At 40.2% G+C, this 25,047-nt stretch overlaps 1 protein-coding gene across 11 annotated transcripts in view; it reads right to left on the bottom strand.

The window, feature by feature from the left end:
• Window positions 1-25,047, bottom strand: part of LOC108000705 (uncharacterized) — a 306,652-nt gene that overhangs the window by 209,821 nt on the left and 71,784 nt on the right. For 6 of the 11 annotated variants that reach the window (XM_062084420.1, XM_062084424.1, XM_062084419.1 and 3 more), the window contains one exon: window positions 5,747-5,834. The exons of the other annotated variants lie outside the window; for them this stretch is intronic. The gene's annotated coding sequence lies outside the window, so the exon portion shown is untranslated. The remainder of the gene's footprint in view (window positions 1-5,746; window positions 5,835-25,047) is intronic. 11 annotated transcript variants of the gene reach the window in all.

Here is a 25,047-nt window from a genome sequence, read left to right on the forward strand (position 1 = left end):
AGAAATGGTGAGTGATTTAAATTAACAGATCTATTATTAAAATTAAATAAAAAGTTTGATTGAGAGCACGAGAAATGTCATAATTATAGTATCAAAGGTTTCTCAACCGCCTTGCTTAAATTTCTTAAAGAAGAAATCGAAGAATTTTCCTAATACAATTACGCAGAGTGAGAGTTTTAACGAGTTTTAACGCTTAAAGGAGAGACTTGACACTTGATAGTATTTTGTTTGTCTTGAGGAATCGAGTAGGAACACGATAATTTTTCAAGAGGAATACGCAATAAGGTTTTAATTTGGAAAAGTGATACGATTAATATAATTTTTCTCTTTCCACGGGATAGTTTCGTTTACACGCGAGGGACTTGTTTTAATTTTAATAATTTAATAGGGGATGCTAAAAAATTCTTGAAAAAACCGTGATGAGAGGTTTTATTTTTAAACAGTACCGTTATTTAATATTTTTATTAAAAAAGAAAATTACGTATTTTATTCTCTCAGAAGGTTAGTTATTTAAACAGAATTTCAATGATTATTATTTTAAAAAAAATATTTATTTACCGAGAAACAAACTGACGATTTATTCCCAAATTATTTGAAAACAGGAACAGAATAAAACGGAATAAATCTTTGATACCTCGCTATATCGCGCAACAACAAATTTCATTTAATTAAAAAATTAATTTAACCCAAGGAAAAATCTTTGCGTTTCTTGTTGAAAAAAAAGAAAAAGAAAAAAATAAGCGACGATTTAACACACGTTCGATATTTAAACAGAGCGGAGAGAAAAGAGAAAATAATAAAATCTTCAACGCCATCGTATCACAATCGTATAACGACAATTTCAATTTCATCTTGAACCGTTCCGTTCACCGACAAACAATCCAACGGAACAAAATTAGCAACGATCGTTATTTATTCCTGCTATTTCACACTCGGCGACGAGTCAGGGAAATAAAAACTAAAAAAAGAAATCCTCGTCGTCTTGCTTCGATCGGAAGCAAATGGACGGAGCTGAGTTTAACGCTTAAATGAAAGAGAGATCGATTCGACCTCGGTTTTCAATCTAAAAGTATCCGGCACACACTCTCGTCAACCCTCGGTTTCCCATACAAATCCGATCGACGATTAATAATCTTCCCTTTTTAATCCATCTCCTTTTCGTCCATCCTTGCACACACACACGATATTAACAGAGAGAGAGAGGAGGAGAGGAGGAAGAGAGGCAAAAGGCAAGGGGTGTATCCGGCCAGTTTCATCAACCGATTTCGCAATTATCGAAGAAATAAGGGGGACAATTGCATTTAGCTGCGACAAATCGTGAAACGTGGCGAATCGTTCCGACATGGTCGGAAACGAGAGACGCGGAGGGGGGAGGAAACAAACAAGGGCGGAAACGTAATATGAAGTTCCAGGCTGCGCGGGCCATCCGTTAATCTAACGAGTTGATGATGGCCAGAAAACCGTTTTACCGATCAAGATTGGCTAGTAGTTAGGCCGGCCCTCGAAATTTTGACCGACTCTTGATTGCTTTCCTACGGAAGAGGAGGGGAGGAAACGGGTATTTCCCTATTTTTCAAGACCACCACCACAAACTGTCCCAAACTACCCCGTCTTTGAAATCGAAATCGAAGGTTAGAAGATGGTTGGACGATGGAAATAGGATCGATGACAATTGATGTTAAAATCAAATTCGGGATGCTAATTTCATCTTGGATGTTTTGGATCGTTAAGTTGGCCATTGTCGTGGATGGAAATAGGATCGATGATTGATGGTTAAATTCGGGATGATTTCTTTTTTTAATTATTTTTTAATTCTGGGAATTATATATGGTTCGAACATCGATTTCCATGGATGGAAGTAGGATTGACATTTCGAATTCGAATCGAATATTCTAACTTGCTTAAGAATCGTCTTATTTGAGAAGGGGTCGAAATATCTCTCGTTAAATTTTAACGAAGTTTTTTAAACGTAAATTGAAGGAGCGCGTCTCGAATAACAAACCTTGTCCAATTACAATTTTAATAAATTTCGTACAATATTTTCGTTAAAGAAAAACCTTGTCTCAAAAAAAAAAAAAAGTATTCGAACCTATTTCTGATTAAAAATAATTTTCCAAACAATCGAGAAATCGATACCCCGAAAATTTCGCCGATCCTCAAACGCGATGTTCCGTAAAATCATCAAGAGGGAAAAATACGTGTTTCCAATTCGAACAAATTAGCCCAAAATTCGAACGTCGATAATATCAACAACAAAAGAAAAAGTTATTCCCACAACTCGAAATTCTACGATTCTTTCAACCTCGACACGATCCATTACACCCCGACGTATCTCGAGATTTTCATCGTCGGTCAATAACCATGGAATAAACATGGGCAAAAATCCGCAAGAACGCCAGTTCATTCTGTCTCGTAAAACAGCGTAACCGGCGAAAGTCGATGTTCGAACGAACGAGCTGGCACCAGAGGTGTATCGAATAATACAGATAGAGAGAGAGAGGGAAAGGGAGAAGCAGGGGGATGAAACAGAGGGAGGAGAAGCGAGCAAAGCAGCCTAAGTGAAACGAATGTCGGTAGTTTCCCGAAGCAGTTTCGGGATGTTGTAACGGTGTCAACTTTGTCCATTAACCATCGATTTCTCTCGCCGCGTTAGCCAACTGGGCTGAACCGTTTACCCCCTCCCCCTTCCACCCTATACCTGCAACTTCGTGCTTGACAACCTTTCGCAGTTTTACGCTTTTAACGCCAACTTCTCTCTTTTTCTCTCTCTTTTTTTTCCCTTCCTTCTTTTCTTTCTTTCTTCCTTTCTTTCCTCCTTTCGCTTGCTCCCGCGGTGATGCGGTTAATTGCTACGGCTAATGAAATACACCGTGTCGAACGCGAGGATTTTATTTTTCGCCCGAAAGGGGAAATCGAGTGTTGGCGGTAGGAATTTCACGAATCGTTTCGTCTATTAGGGGCCAACGACGCGTGAATCCAAAACTCTTTATTTTTAAATTTCCTTCCCTCGACCCGATATCGCGGATACCAATTCTTTTGATCCTTCTCTTTTTCTTCTCTCGCTCGACTCTGTCTGGTTTTACTTATATAAATTTTAATTATGTAAATTTTAAGAGAAATTGATACCGCATCGAATTTCCAAGCGGATCAATCCCCCGATTCGCGAAAAATCAGAAAATAGAACGCGAACAATTTTCATTGATAATAATTCCCCCCGCCTCCTCCAAGTTCAAAATTCGACCAAACCAGCTATCTCATCCGCGAATGAACGTTAAAAACCGCAGCCATGTTCCCTGTCGCTCGGCTCTAATCTGTCGAGAGCTCCCCGAGCTTTTTGCGAAAAGGGTTAACTCCGCCCCTGTCACCTCTCCTCTCAGGAGATGAATATAAATAAGGGTATTAAGGCAATAACACTCGGCTTGCGTTAAGTCAAGAATCAACTGGAGAAAGAGAGAAAGAGAAAGGTGTTAGGAAATTAGGACGCGTGGAGACCACGCACGAATCACGAAATGACACGCGCAAACACCATGAATATTTCAACGACTGATTTAACCGGTGAATTAACGCCAAGGTAACGCGCACACCTTGTTTTACGATACCTTGACAATAAGACCATAACGCCGGTTTAGCGAGTTAATCCTTTCGGGGTTGGAACGCGGCCGGGCTTGTTCCAACACTTCTCCCCTCCCCTTTTAATTAAGAGCGCAATCATTCCATCGTAATCCAATACTCGATCCCCTTCTCTCTTTCTCTATCTATCTCTCTCTTTCTCTGTCCGTCGGGCGAAGTCGACGTCGTTCTAGTTAAAATTCGCCATGAAAAAAGTTTCGACTTGTCTTTCTTTTCATTACAGAAGGAAAAGAAGGAGGAGGAGGAGGAGGAGGAGGTTAACTTTGGCCGAAACTTTTCTTTTCGCTTGAAAAATGAATTTTTATCGGGTGAATATTAACGAGTTTGGGAAAAGTTGTTGGAACATCTGTTGCTAGTAGATGAATGGGATTAATTGTTGTTCGGCCGATTTTTGAGAAGGTGCTCGAATATTGAATTATCGATTATGTTCACAAGTTATTGTAACCGCGAAGTTGTGTATAAAAATCCGAAAGATTTGAAATCGTCATTAAAGAAAGGCTTCTTGTTTCATCTCATTTGATCGTCGAGATGTAAGAATTTTGAGGCAGAGATCGTGAATCGATTCAGCGACCTGCATTCTTTCCCTAAAATCGTGTACCACGTTTTTCTCCCAAAATCCACGTCTGGAGCGAGAATAAATAACAAGAACGGAGATAATATAAAACGAAAATTACCCTTCTCTTTACACGACGATATCTCGAGAACCGGAAGTCGTATCGAGACAAACGTAAAAGCGTTTCAAAAGGAAAGGTTCCGCTTCCAACGATCGTTCATTCGTCGACCGAAAATTACCGTGTTCGAGGTTAACGGTGGTTCAAAGTTTTCCTAATTTTAATAGGATTTCGTCGGATTTAAGGTGAATGGAATTGGAAACCGAGAGCCGTATCGAAATACGTCGAAATACGTTTTAAAGAATCTTCCAACGGTTCGAAGTTTTTCTAATTATAAATAGTTCGATCGAATATTAAAAACTTAATTACTTAAATTCTACTCTGTCGCAAACACACGATAGTCTCATAATCGATATCACAACACGGATAATTACAATGGACAAATATCCATTTCCTGCCTGAACACACATTGCTAAGCACACACCGCCCATATATATAATATATATACATACATACATACATACATATATATATATATACCGAGCGTAAATATAAACTTTCCAACACAGAAGGATAAACAACGGTAATACGAGAAGGCATGAAATATACTGTGACACGATATTAATGCGTTACGACGTGCGATAATATTACGAGCGTGACCAATTTTCGTGAATGTTCCCTTTGATGCTGTAATAAAGCAGTTTACCGTCGGCCGCGACATATCTCGAATCATAAACTCCCGTTTTACAACCCTGAAACTTCTTCTGCCGTTTCCCCGATTATCGTTCGATGATCAGTGAACGTTCTTTGCGCGCATACACGCTCCCTCGCTTGAATATTAACGCAACGCGCTCCCCCCTCTCCACTCTTCCGCTCGCTCGAGTGCCGTTTTAAATCGCGCCCCGATATTTTCGTACTTTCCACGCCTCTTCGCCGATCCTCCAAACTAACCTTAACCTTCATTCTCCAACTTTCCGCCCCGGAAACACGATCGTTCGATCTGCGGAAAATTGGTAAAAGAGAAGAGAGAATGGTCCGAGAAATGTGAGAAATTTTAGGAGCGAAGTGGAATCGTCGAAAAGAGGGAAATTTTAGAAGAATTTCAATTTTCGATGAGACGAACAGGTTCGGAAATACGGTTTAAATAGTTGAACGAGTATTCTCGAGAAAAATTTGTTTTAACGGAAATATCGGAAGAAGGGAAATATTTTGCACGCGTTTCACCTCGATATAATATATTAGCTGTAATGATAAGCAAACATGCGATTTCTTGTTTATATTTACCGGGCTCGGAGCGCGGAAACGGGAAGTGAAACTATCGATGTTACGTCACAAGGCTCTACTGCTGATCATAAAGTACAAAGGGAAATCTCGTAAATATAACTCCTAACGCCGCTCTATTTTCCTTTTCTCTTTTCTCCTCGAAATAACTCCTCGAAAATTTCGTCCACTGTTAACCGTCGATGAATGAATATGGAAATACGTTCTAAACTGGAGAAACTCACCAGTGAACTGGGACATGCACAGCTGATAAACCCGTCTACAGAATCTACGTCTTAGAGAGAATCCTCGACTCCGTCGCCAAACTCGACTCTGTAATCAAAAGATTATAGAATTTATATTTCGAACGTCGAGTATCGAGAGATGAATTTCGAATAAAATCGTGGCGAAGATGCTTGGTTTCGGTCGGAGATAAGGACTTAAGATTTGCAAGATACTTAATTTCGCTTAATTTATTCCATTTTAGGGATGAAAAATAATAACGTCTGTTTGTAGCAACATTTTTGCAACACAGATTTATTACGTTTAAATAATAAATAGTTAAGTTTTCCTAATGGAAAAATTTCACCAATCTCTAAAATCAAAAAGCGAAGAAACGAGGAGAAACATTAAGAAGACGGTAAATCTAAATTCGCTTGGTACAAATACAGGACGAGTATATCCTATTAGCGCCATAGCTTTTCCGCGGTGGAAGCTGCTTAAACTTAATAGCGTGGAGCGAGCTTAATGTAAGATCTCTCTTTTTCTCTTTTTATATATATATATATATATATACTATATTTCGCAGTGATATTTTTTCCACGGACGGAAAGAGGGTTCAGTGTCAACGAGAAAAATCGAATGTCACTGTTACCTCGCAATGTTCTCGAGGAGAAGAGATAGAAGAGAACGTGACGCGAGACTTTGTCATCTCAAGAATGTCAAGAAGTTTAATGTAAAAGTACGAAAAGAAATTGTAATTGTCACTTATTATTATCATTATTATAAAATGATTAAATTCAGAAAATTTAAAATTTCATTTTAAACCAGAGGGGGAAAGAATTATGCAAAAGTATCGCATAATTTGACAAACTTCCTTAACGATATAAAAATCCTTCTTAACATTTTTAACCAGCCATCGAAAATGCACGAGTTTAATATCAATTTCTTTTCGTTTTATATATAAATACAATTAAACGATGATACGATTAATACTCTTTCCATTGTTCGACGCAATGTATCTCCCGTTACGTTTTAATAAAAAGCGACAAATTCTTCGAAGAAGGAAAAAATTAATCGACAAGGTATCATGAACCAAGCCAGGATAAACGTACTAATTAATTCATCTCGTTAATTATTAATAATCGACGTAACGCTCGTCCCATATATCGTTTTTCGAACCCTCGGGCCGTCAAAACGATTCGATTAAACCGGAACGGATGCAAATTTGGCCGCGTCCATCCGTCCGTCGCCTCGCAGAGAATGGAAATACTCAACCACTCTCGAATCTCCGCCGTATTTCTATCGCGCCGCGAGTTATTAAGGTGTGCGCGCCGCGTTGTATTTGGCCGACACCCCATAAAACTGTAAACACGTTGTCGACACTGGTTTTATCGTGCGCTGTGCTCATCGCTCGGATCCGTGAACCAACGCTACGAGCCCATTGTTCGTGAGCGAAAACTGTGCCCGTCAACTTTTCCTATAATTCCGTGACACCCGATAAGCATACACGTTTCGACGCGTCTCCACGTCCAATTTACCCTGTTGCGCGCGCATATGGAATAATATCGTTTTTCACGCGTCACCGCGTAGCGAATTATTGAAATTAATACAAGGCGCGATGATAAATGGCAATAAATCGATCGAGTGTAAGTTTCGATATTTTTTTTTTTCTTCGTTTGTTTCGGGCTATTTAAAAATTTTTGTTGACAATTTTAATCTGTACCGTTTCTTTAGGAGGGGGGCGCATTTTGTTTGAATATACGAAACGAACGAGAGAGTTAAAGCGGATGAATAATTTCAAGAAATTCGGTGAATACGTAATACGGAGGAAAGAGGCAAGGTTTTGATACTTAACCTCTTACTTAAACCTCTCTCTAACCAGAAACGATTTTAAAACAGATGATTATTCAAGTTCATCCACTCGAGTGTAACGATGCTTCATGAAGTAGAAGCGACTATTCAATGTTATACGAGAGCGGAACCCTTTTTAAACTGTAAAGGTATTCGAATCAATGGGTGAATTTGTAAATAAATTTTTGGAGGCTTGAGAATATCGCGATTTTTCCAAAACTTATCACTCTCGTTTCAATCCTCCCACTCTTCCATTCTTGGAGATTTCCAAATTAAACTCTGGAAAAATATCACACGATCCTACTATTATTTGTTTCACGTTGAACGCATAAAAATTTCTATCCTTTTCGAAAATAACAACTTTTATCGTTCTGCCATTGTCGCAACAATCTAAGAGATTTCTAAATTGAATTCGCGTGGCCAAAAGGAAGGGCGAAACGTTAGACACGCTCAACATCACGGTCCATCGCGAAACGACTTCCCTCGTCTCGGGTTTCCGGCCGTTAATTATATTTCCAAAGACAACACGAGTCAGACCGAATCCTCCTCCTCCTCCCATTAACGAATTCTTTGTCGTGCCGCTATAAATTTCCCACCCTGTCAAAACTCTCGCTTCGTCCTCGTCGACAAGTAAAGGGGGACAGAGTTAGAAATTGGAAACGTTTAACCAACGTTCTCATTGTCCATCCAAACATCCATCACGCCTCTCCAACTCGATTAATCCTCATTAAATTCCCCAACTGTCTTCACCATCGCATCCAGATTAATCCCAACTATTCGATAACGATCGAGTAATAAAGGCAAAGTGGAATTTCGAGCAGGTTACTATTTATAAGAGGCGTTTCTTGAATATTCACGATTCGGTTAGGGAGATTATTCAGAAACGTATTTTTAACGGGTTAAGACTGAAGATTTTCCAATTCTCAGGCGTTTTCCACGATGCTGCGTAAATAATCGACTAAAATATGAATTTAAAACATTTTCCTCCAGAAGTTGTTTCTCGTCATCGGATGGGCGAATAACATCGAACATTCCTAAGACTTTTGAACAATTATACGAAAAAACTTAGTTAGCCGAGCAGCTGTTCGCGCCGTTATTGGCCATCACAATCCCCCGTTCATCAAAGGTAGAAACCGGCTCTGCTTTGTCATCCGCCTCGGATGAAATTCAGAAACTCTCTCTCCAAAAGTCATTTTTCATTTTCAATTAACAGCGATCGAGTAAAATTTTGAACGATGGATTTTTAGAATCATTGTCAAGGAAGTACTACGCATGTACTGCAATATCTGTAGAAATGAGATTAATCTCGGCAAAAATCCATTCGTTGAGCTCGAGACCGAGTGTCAACAACGATACCCCTGCTTTTCATCCCGAGTGATGGGCGCGCGACAGTGGGAAGGCTACAAAGGGCTGCGCCGATAACCGAACGGCGGGTTGATGGAGACGAGGCTTTTACAACGGCGCCGAGTGTGTCGAGGCGAGAGAAGGCACCTGTGGCTGATGCACGACGCGCCCGTTACCGCAAAGTCTGCGCCGCTTTGCGTACACTCCACCGACGCGTTAAGGATCTATGGAAATTTCTTGGCTAAGGTAGAGGCCGCCGGCCATTGGCCTCCCGGCGCCCGATCAAAATGCCTCTTCTCTCTCCCTCTCCCTGTCCTCCAACTACCAGTTTTAACTCGATTTTCCGATATTATCGGAGGGAGGGGCGGAGAACACGGTTAACAGGCGTGAAGGGATGACGAAGTGTGTTGCGCGTAAGTTGAAATCTAATCGAAAAGTTTCCACGCCTTATCCGCCGAGGCTCGAGCAAATTTTAAACGGGAATCTTGACCAACTAGCTAATTCCAATCTTCCCCTTTAACTATTCTCAACGTTATCGAAATTATTGTTACACGTAATATTACCAAAAAACGTTTTTACATTCATCCATGAAATAAATATCTATTTTCGATATTTACTCCCGTGAATATTGCTACCTTAAGTACGGTAATTCGAAGATAGATAAAAGAGAGAGAGAGAGGCGTCGACGGGATTGTTTGTCGGAGAAGGGGCAATTACGAAGCGCGGTTTTCAACGGCGGAGCTCTTCGAGTCTCATGGTCGCCTGCACCACCTTGCCGCGGATATTAAAATCGATACGGTATGCGTTTGACTGGTACACCGTAGCCACCGCTATTACCGCACGCGGGAGCCGCACGAGGTCGTGCACACGGTTAACTGTTACCTCTATCTCCACCTCTCCATTCCCAACCCCTCCCTGCTCCTTACCTCGATACACACGGGAATTGCAGTTGCAACTGCAGTTGCCCTGCATCGGACAAGCAACCGCTGAACGGTATGCCCGGCAAACGGCTGAGCAAACGGATAGCTTCGGACCGTAGGGGGTGCGAGACTATCCCGTTATGCGCGATATAAATGGTTAGAAAGGGATGAAACGGTTTTGTTGAAGCTTCTCTCTCGCTCTTAATATATAATTAACGCAATTTTCACGATTTACGATTACGATATGGAAAAAAAATAGCTTTGGTAACTGTTTTTGTATTATACGAATTAAACGTTAAAATGAAATAAATGTATAATGTACGTATACGCTAGGAAGATATAACACTTTTCGTTCGAAATTTGAAGTCGAAGGTATGCGAGTGTACCGATGCAAGTGTAGCTCGGTCGAAAGAGGCGCAAGGAGGGAAGAAGATCGCGTATAAACCGCGACATCGAGTGGTGTCCAAGACGCGACGATGTCACGTAACAGGTGCTGCTAATAGCCTGTTTAACCGGTAGCCCGAAACCTCGCGTTCTCACGCCTCGACTAATTATAGTGGCCGCGTGTCTTAAATTCGAGAGTGGCGCGGGCCTGCATTCCGCGGATACAAATAGGATTGGCATTCTTTTCATTTGCGACCAGGAAGCGATATTAAACGAAACTTGCGCTTGCGGGGGAAAGATCGAGATATTCTTTAAACGGAAATGGAGATGGAAAAGTGCAAGTTTTTGAGAATTAAAATTTTTGAGAATAAATAAAAATAAGTGAAATTTATAATTTTGGGGGAGGAAGATGATGAATTTTGTTCAATTTCTACGCGCGATTATAGATGGAGGATGGATTATTTTTTAGCGAGGCAATCGATCGACTCGATTATGGTGTAAATGGAGAGGTGAAAAGAGGCGGATTCGAAGGAAATGAAAATTGTAGATTTTGATCGATCATCGTGCAATTTGCAGGATTTGTTTCCTGTTTATCAGAACGATTTATCGAATTAACTGTGAATAACCGTTACATACACCGGAATAGGTGTTTGCGAAACAGCTGAAATCTGCGATACACGTCGAGAGGGAAGTCAAATATTTTTCCACCAAATACTCTCCAAATATTTAAACGAGTGTGCTCGAAAGACTCGAAATTCCCAATGGTTACCGATCTCGAATAACAATATACAAAAGCAGACGATCTTTGAAACACCTTCTCCACAATTTTGACTCGTCTCCCAACTTTAAGCACTTTAAAACTTTCCAAACTATCGGTACGATTAATAATATTAAATAATACACGTTCCGAGATAATTTCCCTTTTTCAAAATATCCCTTTAAAAATTAAAGATCCGATTCTCCTAGCCACTCAAAAATTAACAACTCAAAAAAAAGAAATTTCGAATGAGCAGCAGAGATTCGAGCAAAATATCGAAATACCACGATCGAAAAGTAGTCGGCCGATGATAAACACCCTATCAATAAGCAGAAATATCGTGTTGCCCGCCGCCAATTTCTCCCTAAATCGGGTTCAACATCCGCCAACTGCAAACCAGCCAGGATTTTCCGTATACGCGCTTAATCACCCCGCTGTATCAAACGCCGTTCCCATTGTAACAAGCGGCGGTGGATGGAATACCAGTTGCGGAGCTACATTACATTTGATACTAATTAATTAGCTACTGTCACTTCCTACCAGTGTGTTCGTCATCCACCAAGGATTGCGGCGGGAGGGATGTACGTCAGTAGCTGGGGATAGTCGCGCTCGAATCACCGTAATACCTTGTGCGCCCGACATCCGCCCAAAATTAGACGTTTAATTGTCCTCGGCTGCGGATGCAACCGACTTGACAATTCATACGGGACACTGTGCAAATCCGGCCGCGTGTTAAATGGGTCAGAATATCATTTTACTACTCCTCCGCTCTCGTTTCCGCGCGGCTTCGAGCAGTTTCTAATTTTCGCTTCCTCCTCCTCCTCCTCCTCCTTCGTTACGTTGTGTATTTTCACGCGCGAGTATCGTGCAAATGTATCCTGAGAATGACAAAATCGAGGAGGGATCGGAAAGAGCGAGATAAGATGAGATTTTGAATATTTTTTAAATACTCGATAAATTTTTCGAAACTCCGTTTTCTTCTTTCGTTCTCGCGTAAGGAAAAATCGCTTATGAGATGGTAAGTTTTGATAAATAAAATCGTTTCTTCCTATTTTCGAATACGAATGATCGATTCGTCAACAGGCTAATTAAAGTGTTTGCCAAGAGTCGTTCAATTTTTACAAATATCGCGAAATAAGAAACACCTCGTATCAATTTCAAATCGAGAAAATTGTACCAGCTGTACTACTTTCGTGAAAAATTAAATCCTTTATCGAAGAGGAACTCGAAGCCTCCATTTTCCTCTCCTTCATGGAAGGAGAGGAGAAACGCGTTTGGGGAAAGTTAGAAAAATTCCACGTCATACGTAGCCGATCTAACTCGGTAAATTGTTTCCAGTTTCGGTAGAAGAGAAGTATCTCTGGTGTGTACGGGAGTCTCTGTTATTGGCAAAGAAATGGAAGTTAAAATTTTACGAGGCAAGCGGAAATACCATCGAATCAAATTGCAATTTCGAGATGTTGCTTTGATGCATCCGTTCGTGTGAACGGAGAACACCGGTTCTTCGGCAGTTTAGCATTTGGAATAATAATTTTCTGAACGTGAAAATTTTTGCGCTTGAATCGGGGAGTGATAAGTTCGGGTCTAGTTGAGAAAACATCTTTCGCTGTTTTCATATATCAGTAGAATATAAGTAAAATATATTCGACATTTAGAATGGAGGAACATTTCAGTTGAATAATCGGAAGCTTCTGAGTAATTTAAACGAGATCTTTATTTTTTTCTTACCATTTTTCCTTAACGTTTCGACGTCGACGTTTAGCATTCAGAACGTAGGTACCTTTCCAACGATTCAGAATTGATCTTTTGTACGGTTTTATGTATATATATATACGTTCAGTAATTTAAGAAATTGTGAGATTTAATTAAGAAACAGGGAGCGGGAGGATATCTCGAGGAGAACAAATTTTATCTCGGAATTAATCCTACCACGGTCTCTTCTCCACGATTTAAAAAGAAAGCCACGGAGACAAAAGAGGGGGAGGGGGTCCCCTTCCCTTTGTATACACACTGGCCAAGATATCAAGAGAAAATATGAAACTTTGTCGTATCAACTTGCAGAGAAGAGGAAAATGCGGGGAGGGATTTTTCAGAAAAATAACATATTAAGAGATTTTTGTTTGATATCTCGAAATGTGTTTAGTTATCCGTATTCTCATTTACTTTCTCCCTTTGTATACAAAGTATTGCGCAAGAAGGAAATCGTTGGAGAGTACATCGCAACTTTCTCGTTAAATTATTTATTTCTACCCTATTCTCTGAAAGAATAACTAAACTTTTCTTGGTAACTCTTATTTTTATCATCGTATTTCTTATCGTAAAATGGCGTAGCTGCGTTACTTTCACGCGGAAAACATCTCGTTTTCTCATGAGTAAGATTCGAGGAAGATTCATTTGTAGTTAAATTTTTATATTTTAAGAATTTCATTATTTGAATTATAACGTTCGAAAGTTCTAATAGGTTCAAAGAATTTTTGCCTTTACGCTTGGATAATCCGTGAATACGTTATCGTCTTTCTTCGATCTAGAGAGAACTAAGAAATTCTAGGGAACCCTAGAGTTAAATTATCGTCTCACGAATATTCCCATGTAGCCAAACATTGATTATTCATCCTTCGTTGCGTGTATCTGGATGTGTGTCTGTACGTATGTGTGTGTGTGTGTGTGCGTATATGTGTGTGCGCGTGAAACCACCAACGGAATACCAATTTAGATATCGTTCAACTATATACCATCCTTCTTACTTACAATATCCCATCTAACATTTCCAACCGTCCGATAAATCTGAAATTCTATCGTTTCTAAAAGAAGGAAAGTAAATTATAATAAATTTCACGATATCTACAAAGTTCGTATTTTCCAACTCTACCCGAAAAATAAAATATGCGCATTCCAAACTTCGTACCCGAATCGACAGAGAAATAACGTTCTAAGGGGGAAATAATTTTCCACTTTTTCTAATTTCCAATCCCAACTCTTTATCAATCTCCCATCCTTAAGTAAATTTCTCTAACTGCAACATACTTTCTATATATTTCCCTTCTACGACAATCCTTGTATAAGTACAAAAATAATCACGGTACAAAATATATATATATATATATATATATATATATATATATGGAGAATCGAGATTCCATTGGGTCGCAAAGAATGAAGAGAAAAAGAAACGGGAAAAAACATCGTACGGGGATGGAAAACCAAAGCTCAAAGTGCAAAACTTCGAGAGGGAAAGAAGGGAGAGAGAAATTCGCGAGGATAGGGATCCGTCGAGGGAAAAGAAGAAGAAGAAAAAAAAAAACAAAAAAAGAAAAATAGCAGGAATCTTTGTTCATCACGGCCGAAAGAAATTAGACGTCGTTCAAAGCACGTCCAAACTACGTTTCCACCCCAATCGCCGTCTTCCCCGGAACTGATCCCTCGGTAACTAAGTTTGTACACGGCACGAATACAAAATGCCGGCACGCAATCAGCCTCGATTTGAATATCGCGCAGTTATAACGAGCGGGGTTGTGTACAACCCCGGGGCGGGGGAGGAAGATGTATCGCGGGCCACGCTTCTTTCTTTTAACGGTTAATGGTGACGGAGGGGAGAGAGGGGGAGGATTTATTGGCGGCGGGGGACCGCGTTTCGAACCGGTTGGATCATCATAAAACGGTTAATGAGGGGGCGTATTGCGGCCGTCCATTGATACCGTAACCGCGAAAATTCTGCTTGCGCCGGTTAAATACGGTTTCAAACGCGCTGCGACACGATGCGTATGTGTGACGGGGGTTGCGTTTACGAAATTTTACGGCCGTTTCGTAAATGGATTCCAACGTTTGTTTAATTGCGAAGTGGATGGGTGGGACTTTTTCTTCGATTAGGCCACTGTTATTAATTAATCGTTCGTTTCACTAATTTAATTTTTGATCGATGAAATTTGTCGGTAAGGCATTTCGAAAGTATCCTCAATTTCTTTGAACGAATCATTCCATTATCGTGTTATTATTCGTTGAAGAGGAGCGGGTGGGGGGTTTCGTTTCACCGAAGAATTTCAGTTCATCGAGTAATTTACAAACGTAATAAATTTTCGTCTATACGAATATGTATAGAAGGAAAAAGAAACGAAATTAAACTTTGCTTCACCTTTCTCCGTTCAAAGGGCGAAGCGAAACACCCCACGAATCAACCTCACGCGAAAACAGTACAGATTACCCGAAACTACTTTCTAGGATAATCTGACAACGGACACCATTAATCGCTCCCTCGGCTCGCTACCCCTTCTCGAAACCATTTACTCCAAGAACGAACGAAAATTCCAGGGGGAGGAGAAAGAAGAGGAGAAGGTAAAAAAGAAGAACGCGAAAACAGGCGTAATCCGCGCTAACAATGCGCAATACTTAACAGTATCGGTATCCCCGATATCGCTCTTTCGCCAACGATCCGAAAAAAATCGGGCCGCCCCACGAAAAACACGGATCTTAATAAGCCGCGCCATTCAAACGTCCAGTTCAAACGACCTAAACCTAACGGGGAGAAGAGGGAGGGAGGGGGTGGAGGGAGGATTACCGATGTGCCGAGAGTGAAATTCTACAGATATTTCCTCTCTCCCGTCGAAAACGACGGCCAGGTAAGCGTACTTTCTGCTTGTTTAGCTCTCCACGTTGGATTAATCCGTCTGTCGAGGGGGGAGAGAGAGAGAGAGAGAGGAAAGGAGGAGTGCTCGCGAAGGGTGAAACGAGAGAGAAAAGAAAATAAAAAAGGGAGGAGGGGAGAGGAGGATGCGTGCGTGAACGAAACGTCCGCGAATATATCCTGAAGGGGGAGCCGGCTCTCCCGAACTGACGAAGGCGCGGCAGGATTTGTGGCCTTGATTTATGCCGAAACTGGCGCCGTTTATTATCGGTACCGCTGGATGTGTGCATGCGTGAAATTGGAAACGCAGACAAGCGTCCATGCAAATTTAACCCGTCCGTCTGCCTCCGCACGCTATTCACCGAGCCCAGCCGACAAAGAAGGAACTTTACTGTCTAGCCCGCTCACCCGCCCAAACCCCACCCCGTTGGCCACCCCGTCAACCGGCCTATAAACCGCTTCCTTTCCTTCCTTGCCCCCCTCCCATCCTTCCGCAGGCTAAACCCCTTCCGTATTATATCTGCACTGAGAAGGAGGAGAAATTTGCGGAGGGGAGGAGCTGGATCCTGGAAGGGAAACGAGTTCAACTTTTCAATCGTCTTGGAGGAGGAGGAAATCGAATGTCTCGTTAAAAGGAGAGAATTTTGGCGGGTGAAAGGGAAACGGTAAGGGGAGAGGGGTTGATTGGGATGACGATCATTGAGTTAAGGTTTAATTTGAATTCTTTTTAAGGATAGGATTATTGTTTGAGGAAATATTATCGAGTAGTTTTTCTTCATATTTCTTCGTCTTCCTCCTTGATGGAAAATTTAAAATTTTTCTAATATAAAATAGACGAGGTTGATTCTTGTACGTATTCTTCGACTCGTAAATTCAAATTGAAGGAGGGAAATTCAATGGAGAGCGGTCGTTCTAGACTCTCAAAATCTATCAGGCTCGAAACTCTTCGGCTATCGACTCCGTCTGTAGTAGGCAACCCGTCAAGTGACCCGATCAAATAGAACCTCCTTGCTTCAACGCCACAAGCATCCTCCTCGAGTGTACACCCTCTTGAATGCACCACCTCTCGCACAAGGTCTGCAGAAGGACCAGGTTCCACGACAATGTCGCCGGATTTATCAATGTCTTCGGTAATTGATGATGGCCATCGCGAGTCCGGGGCCGTTGCAACGTCATCCAACAGCGAGGAAAAGTAATGTCACGCCGGAAGAACAGCCTTGGCCTGGCCGAGATGCATTTGCATAAACTTGACTGTTCGACCATGTTTGGATGTAGCAAGGATTAATTGGACTTGTCGTTTATAATTACTAACGAAAATTAATACACATTCTTCTCTCTTGGACTCTTTCTTCTCGTGATTACGATTAGTTACGATTATTTGAATTTAGCAAAGATTAATATTAACGTTTCTTATCCATGAATACCGTTAATTAATTAAATCCAAATAAGATTTAATATACATTCCTTAATACATTATCCATGGACTGATGATCAACAATTATTTGGATTCATCAAGAATGCAATTCTTTCTATAGAATATAATAGCCAATTATAATTATCTAAGATTAATGAATACTCCTTATCCTTGTGGACTGAATTATAGTCAATAGCTACAATTATCTGAGCCTAACAAAGCCTTAACACGTTTCTTCTTATTTTAATCCAACAAAGATTAATGTCCATTTCTCCTCCGTCCATCCATCGACTACGATTATTTCAATCCAACAAAGATCACTCTTCCTTCATTGTCTATTGATTAACTTCCTTTCTTCCCCGCAATTGTCTAGTAGTTGATGACGCTTCTCGACAACGTCTCTCCTCGAGCGAAGAAAGAAGAACGCCGATCGGTCTCTCGGTTGAGAGATTGCTCCCGTATTGCATATTACAACGTTCGTGGCCGCTCCTATTCTCGCGCCGTTACCCGCCACTTTTATTTCCGCGATAGTGTGGCACGGTCCCGTTCCTGCGCGGTATCCGTTCTTTCCACCAGATTTCCGTCTCATTGTATCCACGGCTCGCAGTATGCTGATAAGAGGACCGCCTCCGGCCGTAGAAAGGAGGCGTCGATGTAAGCCTGTAATCTCGAGAATTTTATCGTCCGCGTATAGAAACACTTTTACGCGCGTATCGCCGTGTCGAATATACCACCTCGCTTGCTCCACTCTTCCGCGCTAATCGATTTATCTCGCGGAGGAGGAGAGAACCGGCGTTGAATCGTGATCCAAGATTCGAATAAAAATGACGCCTATTGTTTGCAGTCGAAATATCAATCGTTCGAATATCAAAATTCTCGACTCGTGGATTTCTTCCCTCGATCATCCCTTTGATTTATCTCCCCAACGTTCCATCCATTCCTTCGTTTCTTTAATCAAGCAGGTGTACGTGTGGATGGTTACATATAATAGCGAGGATTCGATTATTACTTTTTAATCGTTTATCTTGGCGGAGAAGCAACGAACAAATCGGAAACCCGTTTTCGAAAACTCAACTCCCGACCCAAGAGACACCGCTACTTTTTTTATTGTCCGGCGAGAAATATCGTTATTTTTGCCACGCTCGCAATCTCGCTCCTAGATATAAACCAGCTCGTTCCGATGCAAACTTTCATCGCGTGTTACGAACTGTTATCTTTATTACGATCGTAACGGCGCGAGAAAATCGTACCGCAGCGATGATTTCGAGCAGAAGAGAAAGAGAAAGAGAGGGGGGAGGGAGAAAGGGAGAGAGAAAGAGAGAGAGAAAGATTTCGCTTGTATTTTATTTATCCGCCCCTGGTCGGTCAATGAAATATTCAAATATTTCGCCTGAACCGAGGCACAATAGAGCAACGAAGCAATACGGCTGCTCATGATTTATGACTTTACGTAGGTAGAGAAACGATCGGCTAGAAACCGGCGAACCTCATGTTTCTGTGCTTTCAGCTTTAAAAGATTTATAAGAATGCGCCAAATGGTTCACAGCGTCACTGGTTCGAGTCGTGTATACATATTCGACAGTTTCCAAAAAAAAAAAGAAAAGAAAAAAGGGAAAAAAAGAGAGAGAGGGGGGGAAAAAGGAGGCAAGTGCGTCCAACTGCAATATGTCTCTGAATAGAAAATGAAATACTCGTGGCAAAATATAGCTTCAAAGTATAGTTTCGAGCGTAATGTATATTTTATTTAATATATTTCGCGTATATTATGTATTGGAGAAGGGGTTGATTGAATTGAAAAAGAGATAGAAATTTGGATACGATTTTGAAATTTTAGATTGTATATTAGGCGTTGTGAGTTTGACTGGAATGAAAGATGAATTCAAATGGATTGTGTTTGAAATTTTTTTCAATCCTCCTCCGGGAGATAGATTGATTTATTTTTTCCAAGGATTGACGTCTCGATGAAATTAAAATATTAAAATTGTAAAACGAACGAAAAATTAATACGTTAAAATCGAGATCTAATCTTTCAGCTAATTATCGAGAATAATAATGAAATAAATATCGAGTAAAGAATTGCAAATTATCGAAATTGAGATACTCGCGAGATACTCGAACCCATCGCTAGTTATGATGATTTAAATTAAGAAACGATGAAGCATTTCGCAAACAATAGCGGGTTTATTTCGAAGCAAAGTTGAGCGCGGAAAGAGAGAGAGAGAGCAAGAGAGAGATAGATAGAAAGGGAGGGGGCAACTGTTGCAGTTGTTTAGAAGCGGATCGGTGAAACTGTTCGGCTACTCCGTAACATTGCGAAATGCCGTAAAGTCCCACCGTCATATTTCGTTATCACGAGCAAATATTGCATAAATATTGGCAGTTCGTACGGCGAGCACGAAGAACGTGAGTAAATACGAAAACAATGATATATGGAAGTCAAACAAGCAAGTTGCGCGCCCCCTGTCGTCACCCTCGACGTCTATCGAGATCCAATATAAATAAAACGACGGATTAATTTATCAGTTTTTGATAGAAGAGGAATAGGGGAGGGGAGAAGTATTCGAACAATTCGAATTCGTTGGACAATGAAGTGCAATGGAAATAGCAACTTTCTGTTTGAAGAAGGAGAATTAATTTAACCGTTAAAATTATACACGATATTGATCACGTTTAATATCTCTGTTTAATTCAACATTATGATAACTGGTTTAATTAATTTTCATTCGTCAAGATTAAAACGATTTGAAAAGTATGCGAGATTAGATAAATAGTTAAATAGGTAAATAAGTGCATAGGAATTTAGAGAATAATTAATTGTCACGTGGCGCTAGTATCGCGTCATAGGACGCTATGACATCAATGACAATTATTTCTACGATAAATTGTTAATTTTCAGTATTTAGATTGATATATTTCGCGCACATACATGTGTTATAAATTGTCTCGCGTCAACAACTTTCAATTAGCTTTTCTATTTAGGCCAATATGATCCAATTGTCTCTCTATTGGACTAGAATTGAGTTTCTCGGTATAATATGAGACGCAGCAGGAATTCTTTCAACTATTTTCAAAGCGTATATTGGATGGAGGAAATCATTTTGGGAAACTTAAAATTTTTGACGAATGTAAGTTGAAATTGATACCAAATTTCTAACTTTTGAAAATCTTTCCAATACTGAACTCACAAAGATATCTACGTACAAAGTGAGATCTTTTTAATTCGATATTTCAGATACTTCAAAAAGAAGAAAAATTATTGATATCTCTGAAAGAAGAATTTCTGGACCTATTTGTTTTATTTTCTCACTCAACAATTCCAACATTTCCTATCCTTGAACCACTTTATACGATTTTTCTAAAAAAAAAAAAAAGAAAAAAAAAAGAAAAATCATCACACAAGTGCTAATCGAATTCTCATCGCGAGCGATCCCCATTTTCGCCGACCGATTTTCTATCCGACCCCAATTCGATTTCTCAAGTGCATATCGAACTTGTGATCCTTAATCACGACCGATCCTCGAAAACAAATTCAGAGAAACACGCGTACACGCGTGTGAATTTGCATATTGTGTCGCTCCTGGCGCGAAATGGGAACAGAGGGGGAATCGAATTTTCTGAAAACCATCTGACAACAAATTTTTCAAAGAAGCAACGGAGGAGAATGGGAGCTCGTCTTCGTACGAAAACCTCGACTCGTCACATCGTACGTGCACGCGCGGCACGAGAGAGTACGTGCTTCGAGTTTCGCCCGATCGAATTTTGCGCTACTTGTGCGCTACTGTATCGCCCGCTGCCTTCCCTAAATTTAATTTACCAACGCGCGAAACAACTTCCATTCCTGTTCCTCCGCACTTTTTTCTTTTTCCTTTCCCCCTTTTTCCTTTTTCCAAATCGATCGTGGAATTTATCCTATACCGGATATGCGTGCGCTCGTTGAGGATCGTATTGTGCCGGCGCATGCACGAGCGGGCACACGTGGAATAACGCCGTTGGAATAACGTGTAGCGAGATTCATCGTAGCATGGTCAAATGATCGTGAAAATATAACAGGGGCACGTGTAACGGGGAAAATGGAATATGGAGACAGAGAGAGAGAGAGAGAGAGAGAGAGAGAGAGAGAGGAGTAAGTTGAAGTAAATAATAGGAAGGGGAAGTATCTCCATAAGTAAATATTATTTTCAAGATATTATTAAGTTTTATTTGTAAAATTGTATGGACGGTGTGTTATTTATTTTCGTTATTTGGATTCGAGGTAAATAAAATATTTATCCTACGTTAAAGATAAATTAAATTTTTATATTCGATTCGAGTTTTCGCGATTCGTAAAACAAAAATTTTGTCAATTTTATCTCGAAATTATCTCCATTTTTTTTTTTTTTTTTTCAATATCAAAGTTACAATAGAATTAACTCGCGTGCCACGAGTGCCCTAAATAACGCGGGAAACCGATATAAACCGTATTTGTATCAAGGAAGAATTTTCAGCCCAGAATCTATGATCCTCAATATTTTGCCGGTGTAGCAATCAGAGGGAAAACTATAGATAAAACGGTGACACCGGTACTTTCATTAGTCTCCTACAAAACGCGTGAAAACCGTTGCGTGATCTCGCATCAATTAATCCTCCAGTATCGTGTGACAAACGCAAAACAATAGTTTTACGAGTGTCTCAATTTTTCTTTTTTCTCTCTATTTTTCTCTCACTCTATCTCTCCTTCTCTCTCTCTCTTTCTCTTTCTTTCAAAAAGAAATCTTAGATTACGCATAAAGAGCGTTATAATTCGAAATAGTTTTAAAAAATCGAAGGGAGATGTTTTTAGAGAGAAGGATGTTAAAAAGTTATCACAAAATTCCCATCGAAGCTTTTCTCCATCTCCATCTAGAGTTCCCTAGCAGTTTCCTAGTTTTAGAGAAAATAAAATGACTGTATCTCCAAGATATAGAACCAACTAGGATATTTCTTAATTCACTCTATCTGTTTAAAACTCTTATATTTCCGTTTAAAATTCTCTAAAATTTTCTAAACTTTACTTTATTAAATTATTTCCCAATTTTAAAAAAATTTAATAATATCTCTCTCTCTCTCTCGTCTCCCGTCCAGTAATCTCTAGAATTTTCTAATATTCCTTCAGCTTCGGAAAAAATGAAAAAGTTTTTAAAAATGATTCCATCTCCCTAGAATTCCACTAGAAATTAAAATTAAGTTCAGATACTTTTTGTTGTTTCGTTCCAGTTTCTGAAATTTTAAATCTTGGAGCAATCCGTTCCGAAACAATTCCACTAGGAATTAAAATCAAGTTTGGATACTTTTTCTCGTTTTGTTCCAGTTTTTGAAATTTTAAATCTTGGAGCGACCCGTGTCGAAACAATTCCACTAGAGGTAAAATTAAAATTAAGTTTCGACGTGGACAGATGCAACGAGTATAAAAAAAAATTTTATCCTTCGAACTGCGAACGCGTGCAAAAGTGTCGTGTTTTTTATCGTCGAACACGAACCGTGCCATCCACTTTTCCCGCCGACGAAAAGTGAGGAGGAAAAAAGGAGAGAAAGAAAGAGAGGGAAAGGGACAAACCGTTCTCGTACGCCAGAATTTTGAGCCTGTGATTAAATGCATGAGGCGACGGTGAATTAGATTAAGTACTCTTGGGCATAGATCGTGCTTCAGGATTTTCACTCATCCCCTTTCCGATTCCTCGTCTGGCTGCTTCGTCGCGACGTACACCCGTTCTGCCGCTGTACCACTCTATACCTCCTCCTCCGTGTCTCTCGCGCCTCTTCACCCCTTCCGTGCCACTCGTCGCTTCCCCTATCCCGGATATGTATGAAATAGAGTGGATAGGGGAAATTCATTGGCTTGAAAATTTCCACGAGCTGGTGCTGCTGCTGCTGCTGCTGCTTCAACTGGAATGTTGACACGCCAAAGCCAACCCTCGATTTCCCGAAGCTTCGATTGTCAATTTCATTATCACATCGTTTCATCGAGAACCACTTCGAGCATCCCTCTTGGGATCAGACGGTTATCTTCTTTGTTGAGAAAGAAAGAAAGAGTGGCGAACAAAAAGCGCAAAAGCGCTTTGTCGTTGTTTTATTTGTTGAATATCGTCAAGATATTCGTCAAGATTCGCTTCAGGGTATATGATATATCCTTCGCGAGGAAAGAAATTTCCCAGTTTTGTTATCCCCAGGTTGGAAACACGTTCGTTTACAGAGAAACCTGGCCGAAACGTGGTGTTTAAAATTTCAATTCTTGAAGCGAATTTGGTACCTGTTGATTAGATAAAACGTCGCGGCAGCGCCGGTCGAACGTTTAATCCGGCTGAACGTTTAATTCGATCCGGGGGAAAGGGAGAGAATTTTCTAGCTAGGAAGTTTGGAATATTACAAAAAAAGAAAAAAAAGAAAAAGAGGGAAAACTTTGAAGCGAGCTTTGTGCTATTGTTCCACGAGTATATCAACGTCAGACGTTGGAATTTATTTTACCTTTATTAATCGACTTTTACCTTTTTCTTCTTTCCTTTATTTCTGATTCTTTCTCTAAATAGACAATAGATTGCGCAAACAATCAGTTTGAATTCGAATTACGTTTATAATCTTACGGAATCTACGGATTGACACGTGTCTCCGTATAAAACTAACGCCTCCATATATGACAAAAATGGAAAGAATTGCAACGCAAATTCCTTTTTTCTCTTTCTTTTTTTTCTTTTTGGAAAACAAATGTATTCTCCTTTCGCGGATTTAATGAAATTAGCCCAACGATTACGCTGGGCATTTTTAATCAACGAGCGACGAGTGAGAGAGAGAGAAAGAAAAAAAGGAATTCAAAGCGGCGCGGCGAGTGAAATGTAAATTCGGCCCGATTTCAACCGTACAATTGGCCGCGCGGGAAATATCATAAACTGATAAGGTCCATATGCAAATCTCGATACGGCGCGGCGAGCCGTACACCGCATACTTTTTATCGCAGATGTTACGCGATCCGATCGTGAATCAATTTTCATCCCCCGTTGTGCGAGAGATTCCGATTTTTCTACATCGATTAACCAGGAAAACAGAAATATCCTACTTTCCGCGGGGCTTCATCGTATAATCGAATTTTTCAACGGCGATGTTCGTTCCGATGATACTCGCGGGCATTTTTCTTTTTTTTTTTTTTTTTTCCCCTCCCTCTTTGATAACTCGATACATCATCCCTCGCTCCTCGATCCTTTCGCTTCGAAATTGTTTAATTGCTGCAAATTTTTTTTCTCCAATTTCTTTCTGACGAAAACACGTATATGTTGTATGTCATTGTATTAATATTTTCGATATATTAGTTCGAGATACGATTGAAAGAATTGAATTGGGATTTGTCTAGTCGATTGTGAATGCGGAAAAATTTTCCAAAAATCGATAATATTTAAGATTTTCTCCCCCCTCTCAAAAATTCAATACTCTTAATCCTATTAAAATCTCTAACACAATTTCCCTGTATTGTCGATCCAATTCGTGAAAAAAAATTCTAGAAATCATTAATATCCAAGATTCTTCCCAATATAACAAACTTTGCTCCGCCAAAATAAATAATATCTTTTACATGGTGAATAATGAATAATGCGAAAAAAGAAATTCCTCTTCGTAGAAACGCTCCTTAGATTTCATCCGATCTAATTTATAAGAAAGAAAGAAAAGAAAGAAAGGAAGAAAGAACGAGAGAAAGAAATCCTTTCGAACCGACGTAGAAATGCCGACGATTCCCAAGACACGTTCCAAAAATTCAATATCCTCCTCATAAAAACTCCACTAAAACCGTCCAACGCGATACAACTAGCAAAGCGACAATGGCGTCCGACACCAATGGCACGACCGTGGGGCCGTGGAGGGTGGGAACGTCGAATTTCACGAGGGGAACAACGAAGGGGATAAACGAAGTTTCCCGAGGAAACATCAACACTCGCAACCATGCCGCTGTGAAATTTCTTGCCACGCTTTTGGAAAACGTTTCATCAAGTGACGCACGGGAAACAAGTGCCCCATCCCTCCCCCCTCGTGGTTCA

Source organism: Apis cerana, linkage group LG14 (genome assembly GCF_029169275.1).
Source record: "Apis cerana isolate GH-2021 linkage group LG14, AcerK_1.0, whole genome shotgun sequence".
Lineage (NCBI taxonomy): Eukaryota > Metazoa > Arthropoda > Insecta > Hymenoptera > Apidae > Apis > Apis cerana.